At 41.0% G+C, this 12,990-nt stretch overlaps 1 long non-coding RNA gene across 2 annotated transcripts; it reads right to left on the reverse strand.

Annotated features, from left to right (window-relative positions):
* Positions 1–263: 263 nt before the first annotated feature.
* On the reverse strand, positions 264–1,948 carry LOC306988014. Of its 2 annotated transcripts, XR_013795301.1 has the most exons (5): positions 1,848–1,948; positions 1,381–1,463; positions 1,103–1,163; positions 728–833; positions 264–387 (listed from the first exon to the last, which is right to left on the reverse strand). It is a non-coding gene; the product is annotated as an uncharacterized lncRNA (long non-coding RNA). The 2 variants fall into 2 exon arrangements; XR_013795302.1 differs by lacking the exon at positions 1,848–1,948 and having other exon boundaries at positions 1,381–1,517.
* Between the last annotated feature and the right edge of the window lie 11,042 nt (positions 1,949–12,990).

Raw genomic sequence — 12,990 nt, forward strand, 5'->3', positions numbered from 1 at the left:
ACATCTTAGATGCACTTCAGGTAAGATAAAACACTGGTTCCCAAACCTGTCCTGAAGGACCCACAACACTGCACGTTTTCTTTGTCTCCCTAATCAAACACACCTAATTACACTCATCAGCTCATTAACCCATGTGATAATGAGCTGATGAGTTGAATCAGGTGTGTTTGATTAGGGAGACAAAGAAAACGTGCAGTGTTGCGGGTCTTTCAGGACAGGTTTGGGAACCACTGAGCTAAAACATACCAAAATTTAATTTCTGTGAACTATCCCTTTAAACTTTACATGGATTTTCAGTTGTTCATACAGGAACTTCAGCAGTCTTGGAGGAATGTGTAGACGTTTGGTTTCCTTCATCTCAGCCTTTTCGACCTTCATTCAGGATTTCTGCACAGGAAAGTTGCATATGAAGAAAAAAAAAATGTTTTTAGCTACACACGAAATTAAATGAAGGAAATTGAACTACAAAGTATCATGCAGACCAGGTTGAGGTTGAAAAACAATCGTACAGTATTTTACGTTCGTTAAATTATCAAATGCCATCCCTAATTCTTTAAAATTCAAACACTTTATTAAATGCTAAGACTTCTGTTTACAGTGGACTCCAATTGCATGTTATGTTAGCTTGTCTGCTCAACTATACCTTATATGTTTCATTATTTTCAATTATAAACAGTAACACAACAACATGCTCTATAAATAATTTCATTAAAAATGTGTTGCTTACCTTTATGAACTCCAGGATAAGTGCCATTTTGTAGCTCACTGCCTCAATAGGGTAGGTGATGTGGTCAATAACTTATTGAATGACAGCAATCCTGAAATCCAATCACCTTAAACAAATAAGATATTACAAAAAATGAAAAACATTACACGACCACTTCAGAAAAACCACTCCAAAAACAGTTGTTTAAATCTTCCTGATACAATGTTTTTCTACTGACCTATAAGCGTAAAAATCTTTGAAGGGGGTAACAGTTATTCAGCAACCAACTTTTTCTATAAACATTTTTCCTCAGACTTTAAATTTAAATGTTTTGCCAATATTGAGTACTCATAATGATTAATAATAATAAAAATACTAATAAAACAAAATACAAACCCATAAGCATGCAGGGTGGTGCTTGGGATGCACAGTAACTTAACGTTACATCAGCAAAGTCCTGTAAATAGATAAGAAAACAACAGAAACTATGAAACAAACTATAATAAAGTATAATAGCAGTCATGTTAAATGTAAATTATTCTGTCAAGGTCATTATTAGGGGTTTAAAGTCATATAATATGTGTCGTGTGTGTATAACGTTAATGTCTGTGTGTCGTCTAAAACAAAAACAAGACAATAAAAAAAAGTCTAACGTAAACATAACATTAACGTACCTCATTTTGCAGAAAATGTGGTGTTTTCCTTGATCCAGCTGTACTGCATCTTCACACACAGTCTTCACGTTGTATCTTCATGCCTTTTAAAAAAAAGTCTTGAATGGCCTTTCCTTTTCTCGACGATTCATCAGGTAGCTTTTGTTTGAAGCCATTAAACTGCTTCAAAAACACGAGTAACTTTACTGCCCTTCATCCTGGTTAACGGGTGCGCTCGGCACGAAATAAACTGCATCACCGACTAAATAAAAGCCAATAAACCAGTTAGAACGAGGACACTATAACACATACAACCAGGGGAACTTTCACGAGTGTGAAATAAAATATTTCAATGTGTGACGATAAAGCATAACATGATAAACACGACGGCTCCGACATTCATTTGCCTAACAAGCCGGATGGCAACTAAATAACGTTACGTAAACAGCTTATTTGACATTTAGCTAAATATAATTTTAGTTTTTTACCACAGAAGTGTCAGAATAACTTCCACACATCCGAAATCCGACTTTAAAAAGCAACTTTGGCCGCGGTCATCTGCGTGTGTAATGGCGGTTGCGTCTCAAACTTTTCGCGCCGATCAGGTTCTAGTTCCCACAATGCAACGCGTAATTCAAAATACGGGTAAAAGTCCTGTAAAAGACAAATACGGAAAATTCCTTCAAATTAATATGGTATATTGTACCGTATTTTTACGGAATTTTTTTACAGTGTAGGAAATCAAAATATACTGTCCATAGCCTTAAAAAAATTATTTTCGCCATATTGTTTATATTAAAATGTCACATAAATCAGGCCAGGAATTATTTATTAACAAATCCCTCTGAACAAATCTTCAGAATACTGCTAAGTGTGTAACTGGAGAGTTTGGTGTACAGGTGCTACATAGAGATGTTTATACTGGAGAATGACAAAAAACTAATTTTGAGAAAAAGGCATTTAAAGATTTGTAAATGTAAAAATTCATACTTTTTTAGTGGAAACAACTATTTACAGACACAATGTCTCATCAAATCATTAGCAACAACAATACAAACCACCTAAATCACATAAACACAGCATTTATGGCCTTTAACTGAACAGAAAAGCAGTCAAAAACACATATCTAAATATCAGAGCGCGTCACGTGATGCATCTAAACCAATCACGTTGTCAGAAATTGACATCTCAGCCAATGAGATTTCGCTTTTACAGTTAAATGTCCATTGTACTTTCACAATTGGTAGCTAATAAAAAGGAAATGACCATATTTGGATCTGACAGCATTGTAAAGGAGAGAGAGCTTCACAGCGGTGTGTGAGATTAAAGGAAGCAGAGAGAGATCGCGGAGCAGCACGTTGATTCAGAACGCCAACTTTTGTTGAATTTCTGTGAAATCTACAGACGCAAATAGAAAGGTGTAGTAAAATAAAGACCTAAATGTGTATTTTGGACTTTTTTTTCACCACAAGTCTGAAAGAAGACATGTTCTTGAAGACAAATAGCCAGATAGCCAAATAGACCAGTGAAAAAAAAACGATGTTTTTGCCTGCCGTGTCTCGCCTTAAGATCTGACTGTTCCAAGCAAGTGATACCTTGGTAAGATGGGATATGGGAGGCCCATGAGCGCAAGAAGGGTATCTCGAATTGGCAGAGGAATGTAGAAGGTATGGGAAGGCCCACTGCAAACCCATTGAGGGAGGCTGCAGGGACTTGGCAAGACAGTCTCTACTCCGGACACGCAGTCTCCTTGGTATTAGAGGGTTGCAGGAAAGAAGAGCCACCAAGAACATCAAGGTGGCTGTGGATCAAGAGAGGTGATTCACGGGTAAGTGCGCTACTTTGACACAAGCCGGGGACTGATCACCCCATTGATCAAGGTCTTCAGGATCACCAGAAACTAAAGGTTTGTGGGCAGGTTGGAGCTTCACTCCGCAGGACGTTGGTCCTCCACGACCAGGACTGGACACCATTGTTGTAAGTGATCAATCTAGCAGTCATTCTGGATCTCTGAATCTCAGATCTGGCTCTCGAGGACCACTGCCCTGCTGACTTTAGCACCAAACCTGGTCCAACACATCTGAACACGCTAATCAAGCTATTTTGGTTTACTGACTAGAAAGTCACAAGCAGATGAGTTTGATCATGTGTGGACATAAGTTCAAGAGTTAATATCTCCTAAAACACTGATTAGTCAATAATCAACGCGCGATGGGTTATGGGCAATACCGTTAGAGTGTGCATCGATCTGCACTTCGGATTCTGACCGGAAATAGTAGACCATCTGGGTATCTTTGGAACACTTATTTCAACATACTACGATTTGGGACGTACTTCTACTTTCGAATACTATTTAGGACGGATAGTATGCGAATTGGGACGCAGTGAGAAACGGCCCTAGCCTTATAGTAAGCTGGTAAGCTATGGTCCGTCAATTGGAAAAGTTTCCGGGAAACCAACACACCACACATTGCCCCTTATACATATGCAATCGTCATTCATGAAGAAAACAACAGACAGGAAGAAACAAAAACAGGAAATAATACCAGCACAGCATTATAGGAAATGGAGTCAAGAACTTCATATTATTAGAAATCAAGATACAACTTGATAACCTTAATCCAATTTCCATTCTTGCATAACACACTGACATAAATTAAATATAAATATGTAAAGGTGCTACACAGTTCCATAAACTGTTGTGTCCAAAAAGAGAAATTCTGTTCACAATTTAAAATAAATGCCAAGTTTGTGAAGAAATTATTTGGTGAGAAAGCAAACGACACTCCAGCTGAACTAGTCGAGTACAAGGTATAATAATTGCTCCTTGGACAGAGGAAAACTCAGTTGTCCTGCAGGCTTCTCGGCTTAGTTGCTTTGTTCAATTCAAGTGTAATTCTGATTTCTGTAACTCTGACTCCTGAGCTTCTTTTGCAAGAAAGAGAAGACAATTCCCCACAACAATAACTATTCAGTGTGAGCCACTAGATGGAGGAGTTGCTCCTCAGATGAGACCAGAGACAAATCACACTAGAGATTTAAAGACTTTATCGTTCCCTGATGCAGGAAATTGAGCACTGATATGTTGTGTTTATGAATTTCACTGTGATCTCAAAGTATATTATAATGTGTCCCAAATCAGTGATTTCTCATGTTAAAAGAAAAGCTGGGGAAGTTATCTGTTTAATATTGTGGATAGAAAATGTTATGGCAATTCATTTAACTTTATGTAATGTATGTGCTTGCATGACAACAGTCAATAGTTTAGTGGAAAATTACTGTGTCCAAATGTGAGTTGAAGATGTCTTCGCAACAAAATGTGTCACGTGTCTCGACATCCTGCCGTTTCTTAGAAACAGTTCCTGGGTCTCGAGAATAAGAGATGTTTTTGTCTCCTTGTATGGTATCGAACTTCTTTCTGAATGAACATAACAGGAACACAGCAGACTGAGGTTTGAGTGATGTATAAAAAGGCGGGGTTGCCATTTGCAGCAGAAAACTCTGATGTCTGTGTGTGAATGGCCTTCTTGCAAGAATAAAGTACTTCAAAGGCAAGAAGGTTTGGTTTTCATTGTAGTCTGACCACTAAGTAGATCATTTCCGCAACAAACAAAAAAACAAAAACAAAATGAATGTGCTAATATAGTAATGTAAATATTTAGAATTGTTTCAAATAATTTTGTAAAACTGTATATGTGGTGCACTGCTGAACTCTTTCAAATGTATATAAAGTTAGTATTCCTCCAGGAGGCGCTCAACATAATAAATGTAATAAAACATGGAGAGACTCTTGAACCTCAGAGTGAGAAACTTTTTTGTATCTAAATTGTGATTTTTTAAAATCTGACACTGCCCAGATAGCAAGCACATTTGGGCCGATTCCGGCTGAAATGCGTCACTGTCGGTATCGGTGAACCAGAGGTGGACAAAGTACACAACTTCCTTACTTGAGTAAAAGTACAGATACTACTGGTCAAATATTACTCCGTTACAAGTAAAGACCGATTTTTACTTAAGTACAGAAGTACTCATATTTAAAAGTACTTAAGTATAAAAGTAAATCTCAATGCATTCTTTTTTTTTATTGTTGTTGCAATGTTGCATGTAATACTTACAGTACCTTATGCCTCTGAATGTATGCCTGCCTACCCTCATATCAATATCACATTTATTTCTAGAACACAGTTCCAGTCGTGGGATTGAATAAGTCACTCAATAACGTCCACAATGGTTTCGGACACCCAAATGGCTGTTCCCAGTTTTTTGGCTTTTAGTATGAATATGTTAGCCTTGTTATCTATAAGCTAGTGTGCTCCAAAACAATGACAAAATTTGCATTTAGAAGACCAAACCCAACGTTGAAAATGAAAATCAGGTTGATGTCAGAATCCAATGCCAGATTGACGTTAATCTCCAACGTTGGACAGACGTTGTAATTGTGGTTGAAAATCGGGTTGACGTCAGAAACCAACATCAGTCGAGCTCTGACGTCAACCTGACTTTCATTTCTAACCAAAATAAAAACCCTGCAACCAAAATCATCCCTGACGTTACTACTTTCTACTCAAGGACCTTGAGAAATATAGTGGAGTAAAAAGTACGATTTTTGTCTTTCAAATGTAGTAAAGTTAAAGTAAAAAGTTTCCAGAAAAAATTATACTCAAGTAAAGAACAGATACTCAAAAACCGTGCCGTTCGCGCATAACACATCCGGCTGACTGATGGCTTTTTCTGTATGGATCAGCCTTGGCTGAAAGCAATGGTACTGGTGTCAGGTCCATACTCTGTGTAGTCCCGAGTTCATTTTGTCACAAGCGCGCCACTACTAGAATTAAGGAACTCAGCCGCCTGAAAAAAGGTTTTGGCGGTTAATTTAAATCCTGAGGAAGATCCTGCAGACATAGACCATCGTTTTCGAGAGGAATCATTCAGCTGAAAAAACTAGTAAGTAATTGATTTCATGTAATATTCGAATTTTTGGGGATTTTGATTTCGTGGTTTTCATAAGCTGTAAGCCATAATCATCAGAATTATAACAAATATAGGCTTGAAATATCTCATGAAAGGCATCTCATTCTCATTTGCACTTCAGTGGGCCTTTAAGTGTAATATAATTTTTTGTCCTGTTTATGCTGCTGTAAAGCCTAAAGTTCCCCTTGGGGATACATAAAATTGTTTCTCATATTAAGTGTTGTTTTTACTGTGCTTCTACTACAAATACCACTTTGGAACTAATTGTACTTCTTGATATGAATATGATTAACTGATTGAAGGTCAATAGTACATTATAGGGCTGTAACGATTAATCGCGATTAATCGAAATCCAAAATAAAAGTTTGTGTTTACTACATAAATGTGTGTGTATTGTGTATAATTATTTTGTATATATAAATACACACACATGCATGTATATATTTAATAAAAACGAGTTATTTATATATAAAATAGTTATATTTATATATAATATAAATCATATAAAAATATATATGCAGTATATAAATGCAAATATTTCTCAAATATATACATGCATGTGTGTGTATTTATATATACAAAATAATTATACACAATACACACACATATATTATGTAAACACAAACTTTTAATTTGGATTTCGATTAATCGCGATTAATCGTTACAGCCCTAGTACGTCACGTGACAGACTGTGTTTAATCACCCTAGTTTCACGAGCTCACACGTACATGAAATCAGATGTAGGGTAACACTTTATTTCGCTAGTCCACTTTAGACATTCTAATACACTCCATGTCAACTAACTGTCATTAAAGTGTTAGTAGACTGTCGGCCTAATATCTGCTAACACTTTATTTTGTTGGTCCCCCAACAGATATTCTACTAACTATAAGTAACTTGGCAACTATTCTCCTAACCCTAACCTAACAGTCTACTGACAGTCTACTACAGTCTACTAATACTCTAATGAGAGTTAGTTGATATGTAGTTGAAAAGTTACTTATAGTTAGTAGAATGTTTAAAGTGGACTATCGAAATAAAGTGTAACCAGATGTAGTAATTTATGCGTATTTGGAGTGCTATCCTGGAGAGGGTTCTGAGCTCGGAATTTGGCCTGAACCCAGAGTACTCCCCCCAAAAAACAAGTAAGTGCAGGACAGCAATCGTAAAACTATGTGAAATTAAGGCTGATTTATACTTCTGCGTCGGGTGTACGCCGTAGTGTACGTCATAGGCTATGCACGTAGGCGACGCCTTCGTGAGAATTTATACTTCTGCGTTTATGTCTGCGTTGCTCTGCAGTTACATCGTCGAAGCGCTAGTTGGCGGGGGCGGGTTTTAATGTTCCACTGTGTATAGATTCCTCGTGGCTGTTTTGATTTGGCTACTACAAGCAATGGCGATTGAAAGATAGCGGATCATGTTGGAGCTGGAGCTTATCGAGTTGGAAAAACAGTCAATTTTAGTGAAATTTCGGAATTTACAGAACTTCTGAATTTAAAAATGGCGGGCGGTGCAGAAGAACACGCCGGAAACACGTAGGAGGAAACGCAATGCTACCAAGCCGACCAATCACAGATCTTGCGGTCCGCGTCGTCGCGACCATAGACAGTATATAAACTGGACACAGCGACCCCATAGGTTTCAACGGAGAGAAGTGAAGTCAATTAGAAGCACTCACTTCCTGATCGCAAGGCGAACTGCGCAGGCTCAAACTGAGCTTGACGACGTAGATGTGACGTGAGCAACCTGTAGGTCTTCTAGTAGCTGTGCCGAGGGAAATCTGAATCATTCCCTTCCGAATCTCGCAGAGACGGAGAGTGTGAGCATTAGCTGTCCACGAGCTAGCAGCGGGAGCAACTTTATCACTCTCTATGGGCTTCTCCCTTCACTTTATGCCTCCACGTCCTCCCGATTGCTTGCGAGCTTCTCTGCCTGTCCATACGGTAATTTCTCGACTTGTGCGACAGAGTCGCGCGGTTATGACGCAATCGTTAGCCTATTTTTACAAAACCTGATTCTAAGGGGCCATAACGTTAGATACAAGGTAATGGAGCCTTTTATACATTTTCGTGTTTCTTTAGAAATAAACAATGGACAAACGGTGTCTTTAAACGCCTCAGATGTAAAGTTATTCGCTGTCAAAGTGACGCCAAAATGAATGGAAGTCAATGGAATGCTAACAGCAGGTGGGGGTCCGCTAGCCAATGGCGGCGCCCGGGGATGCTTCAATGTCTTCCGGAACACTGCCCCCCTGGTCGCGACGTGTAGTTACATTTTTGAGGAGGTGCGCGTCAGGGTACGGCGAAGGGTACGGCGTATGGTACACGTCTATGCGTATGCTACGCCGTACCTACTGCGCGCACCCGACGCAGAAGTATAAATTGGCCTTTACCCCCCAAAAAAGTGAAGGGCACGAGAAGGTATTTGAAAAGAACGAGCTTGACCGTTCGACCGGGAGATCATCGGATGGGTAAGCCCCGCCAGCAGTTGAAGCTCTCAGCGAACAGGGAGCCCAGACGGCGACACGAGCACAGACGTCCGATGACGACTTAAGCCTGTTGTATGCTTCTGCGTCAACTCCACGCCGTAGCTACGCCGTCACTCCTACGGCGTCGTGGCCGTTTTATGGTTCTGCGTCGGGTTGTGTTGCATCGCGGTGCATTTCACCGCGAGAAAGCTAGGGGGACGGTATCACAACCCTTGTGGTCTGCGTCGCCTCGACGCGTAGTTACAATTTTTTGGAGGTGCACGTCGAGCTACGGCGGAGGGGGCGGAGAGGGGTTCGCGTCGACGCAGAAGGGTCTGCGGGGGTACGCCGTCGATTCGACGCAGAAGCATAAAACAGGCTTAAGTCGGGCAGGCTCATGCTATTAGAACGAGAGGGCTCGACAGGCGCTTTGGAAGGGGGACTGAGCCCGGCCCACGAACGAGGAGCCCTCATTGCGTGTGAACGGGGGAGCCTGCAATTGTTTGTAAAAAAACATTGAAGCGTGAATACGCTAACTTCTTGACTGACGGGGCATTCCGTTCGGCGTTGGTATTCCATTGTGTGCTGGAATTCTGGTGTGATCTGGCTGGATCGGCTATCTTTGCACTGGATGCCTAGTCACTCTGAACGCGATGTACTGGCTGTAGAGGGTGGAGGCATTCTTGAAATTTTGCTTGAGCTCTCCCTTTTGGCGGGGTGTAACCTCTCAAACCTGCATTGCAGACATTCAAGACAATTCAAGACAATTCAAGACATTCAAGACATTCAAGACAATTCAAGACAATTCAAGACAATTCAAGACAATTCTCCCATTCCCTCTCTCTCTCATGCTGAGATCCCCCAAAATTCCATTATCTTTGCCTATCTGGTAGTGTTGAGAACCATTTTTTTTCTTATTGAAAATAAATAGTCTAAACATACAATAAAGAATATGAAAGGTACATGTTTTATTTTTACTTTAGGTGAAACATATTGTTTTGTCAGTTGTTTCATTCCATTAATAGGTCTACATTTTAGTGCAGTATGAATGAAAAACTAAAAATCAATAGCCTATTGTAAACAGGACTTAACGCGGACACAAACAGTTTTCTTACTTTTAAACCAACCAGGGACACCAACAACCTCTGCCACTTTGCGCCATGCGTCAGTTTTCATTGTTGTGTCTCTGTATGAATAAAGGGATGTGTAACAGAGAACGGGGAATGAAGACACGGCGGCGATCAATTTATCCTTTATGCTGCCGCTGACCAAGTTATCAGGAGAAAGACTGGTTGTTTATACATTTATATGTGCATTAATTAACTAATGATTGTGTACAAAATTCCCCGCCTCACGCATGCGCGAGTCGAACTTGTTCAGACTTGTCTGATGTATGCGCAAAAGTTCAGTCGGCAGCATCCAGTACACGGAGTTATCCTGGCATTGTTTATCAATAATTCTTCTTTGTGTGGTATTGCCGTGCGTTCATAACTACGTAAGTAAAAATATTTAAAGTCATTGTAGATGTTTTTCAGAGAGTGTTAGAGCGTGATTCAGTTTATTTTCCTCAGAAATGTTATTGTGTCAACATAATTTACATACAATCGGCGGTGCAATGCTCACATATTCAACGAGTCATCCTGTTATATTTCTCAACGATGTTTATTGAAGGGAGTTGTGGTCATGTGTTGATTAAAAATATGTATACAATGTCTTATCGGCATATGTTACAATAGCGCACGAGAGTGCTAGAGCAGCGCACACACTTTTGTAATCTGACACCTCTTGTTAGCCGTAGCAGCGGCAGCCCGGTCTGTTTAATGTAGCTGCATTTAGAGTATATATATTTCAATAAGCGCTACTTTGCTATCACTTCATACAACTTTAACTTCTCCATGTATATTTATACAGGCATTATCTGTGTATATTCTGTCATGCCATATTATAATTTATATTTATCATTCTTAATTTGTTCTCTCACAGAAGCCACTTTGATGTATATCCACGCAAACCTGTATACAACTTACAATTGTATGGCCTAATAAATATCTAGAATGGACACGTTCACTCTGGAGTAGCTGCAGTTCTTTCTAACCGAAGAATTAGACCAGTTGAGTCCCAACCATCGCACTGAGCGCAGAATATCCCACAAATTGGTCCTTCGAGCCGGATCGGGACATCAGCTGCGTTATGGCTACATCCAGAGATTACTACGAGGGAGAACAAGTGCCAGATCCTCATCCAAGTCGTACCCGGCGGGTACCCACCTACTTGGAGGATTATGTGCTTGATTATCCACTTCCACGTCATGTTCATTCTTTACCAGCAGAGGTCGCTGCAGGAATATCCCATACAAGCCAGGATCCTGATAGGGGTTATATTACTCCTGCTCCCAGGGACAGAAACTTCGAAAGTGAAGAGCTGCATCACTTAAAAGCCCGATGGAAGGATTTAAGTAGCGAGATGAGAGAGATTCAAATCAGAATGGACAGTGCGAAACAGGCATCTTTTGCATTTAAATCTCCTGTTTACGAACACTATGGGAGTCTTCCTCACGTTGAACTCAGTAACACTAGATTAGAACCCCCTGTGACTGTAGCATCATCACTACAATATGAGGAAACACTTTATCACGAGCCCTCCATGCAACTGCAGTCACAACCAATCATGCATCCACCTAATATAGCTCGTGTATCTTCCCTGCCTGGGCCACAGCCTCAGAGATCATTTGCAGAACTCCGACGAATAGACTCATGGCCCCCCACGGCTGCTCAGCCTGTTCAGCCGGCCTATCCTCAAGTACCAGCCCGCATACAGCCACTGCCTCCATCAGCTGCTGCACCTCCAGCACATTCTTATGTGCAACCCCAACGTCAGCCAGTTGCTGTACCATCTGCACCAGCTTCACTGCAGCCACAGTACCAGCATATAGCGCCAGCTCCAGTTCAGCCTGTACCAGCGCAACCAGCGATGCATTCTCAACGCCTTTATCAACCACTGTCTCTGCCTCCACCTCATGGGCCTGGATTACAACCGCAGTATTATTATCCTGTCAATCCTATGGCACCTGGGCTGGTGGAAATGGCCATTGCATCTTCCTATGGCATACCCAAACCAAAATTGACAGTCTTCTCCTCAGGGAAAGAGAGTGATTTTCTTATGCTCAAGAAAGGACTAGACAGCATCCTTGGCCCACACAGGCATTTAACAGAGGACTATAAATACCAAGTGCTTCTGGATCATCTACGTTTGCCTGCTGCTTACCAGGTAGCTAAGAGTTGTGTCAACTGCCCATTTCCCTACACCAGTGCCATGCAGGCTCTTGAACAGAGATACGGTCAACCAAGACAGTTAATTCAGAGCGAGCTGAGAGCTATCCTCAATGCACCAGTTATTCGACCAGGTGATGCGCAGGGATTTGAGGACTTGGCGGCAGCTGTTAACACACTGGTGGGCATGTTGAACACGATGGATGGACCCTCTAGGTACGAACTGCAGTGTGGCTCCCACGTTGACACTCTACTGACTAAACTGCCTGTCAGCTACAGAGACTCATTCATAGAGTACTGTCTCAACAAGCACATCATTATGAGCGGCAGTTCCAGGACTTACACACTGCCAGAATTTGCTGAGTGGCTAGAAAGGAAAGCACAGGCCATTCAAATATCTAGGCGTGTAACAGGGCCAGCGCATACAGAGCCCTTTCGGCGAGAGCAGAAACCTCTTTCTTATCCCAAAGCTAAGGCAGCCACAATTCTCACAGGTAGTGAACAACGTAAAGTCATCAATTGGCCCTCCAGCTCCCTCACAGACACTAAAATGGCAGCTACAGCTAAAAAACAAGATCGTTTTAAGCCATTTTGTCCCTACTGCAACAACCATGAGCATTATCTCAATGCCTGTGCAGCCTTTGGCAAGTTGAGACACACCGAAAGAGGAATCTGGATTAAAGAGCAAAATAAATGCTGGAGGTGTGGACGCGGTCACAAACAGGACAGCTGTACGCTCAAGAAAGCTTGCTCTACATGTGGAGGACTTCACCTGCCTGTTCTGCATGAAGTTGCAGTTGCTGCGGAAACCCAAAGCATACTCACAGTGAGCGCAGCCACTTCTCAAGTTTACTTAGACCAGGCCAGTCATTCAGGCAGAGTGATGTTGAAAGTTGTCCCAGTAAGACTTCGCAGCGGTAA

This window comes from Phoxinus phoxinus, assembly GCF_949152265.1.
Source record: "Phoxinus phoxinus genome assembly, chromosome: 20".
NCBI classification, from domain to species: Eukaryota; Metazoa; Chordata; class Actinopteri; order Cypriniformes; family Leuciscidae; genus Phoxinus; species Phoxinus phoxinus.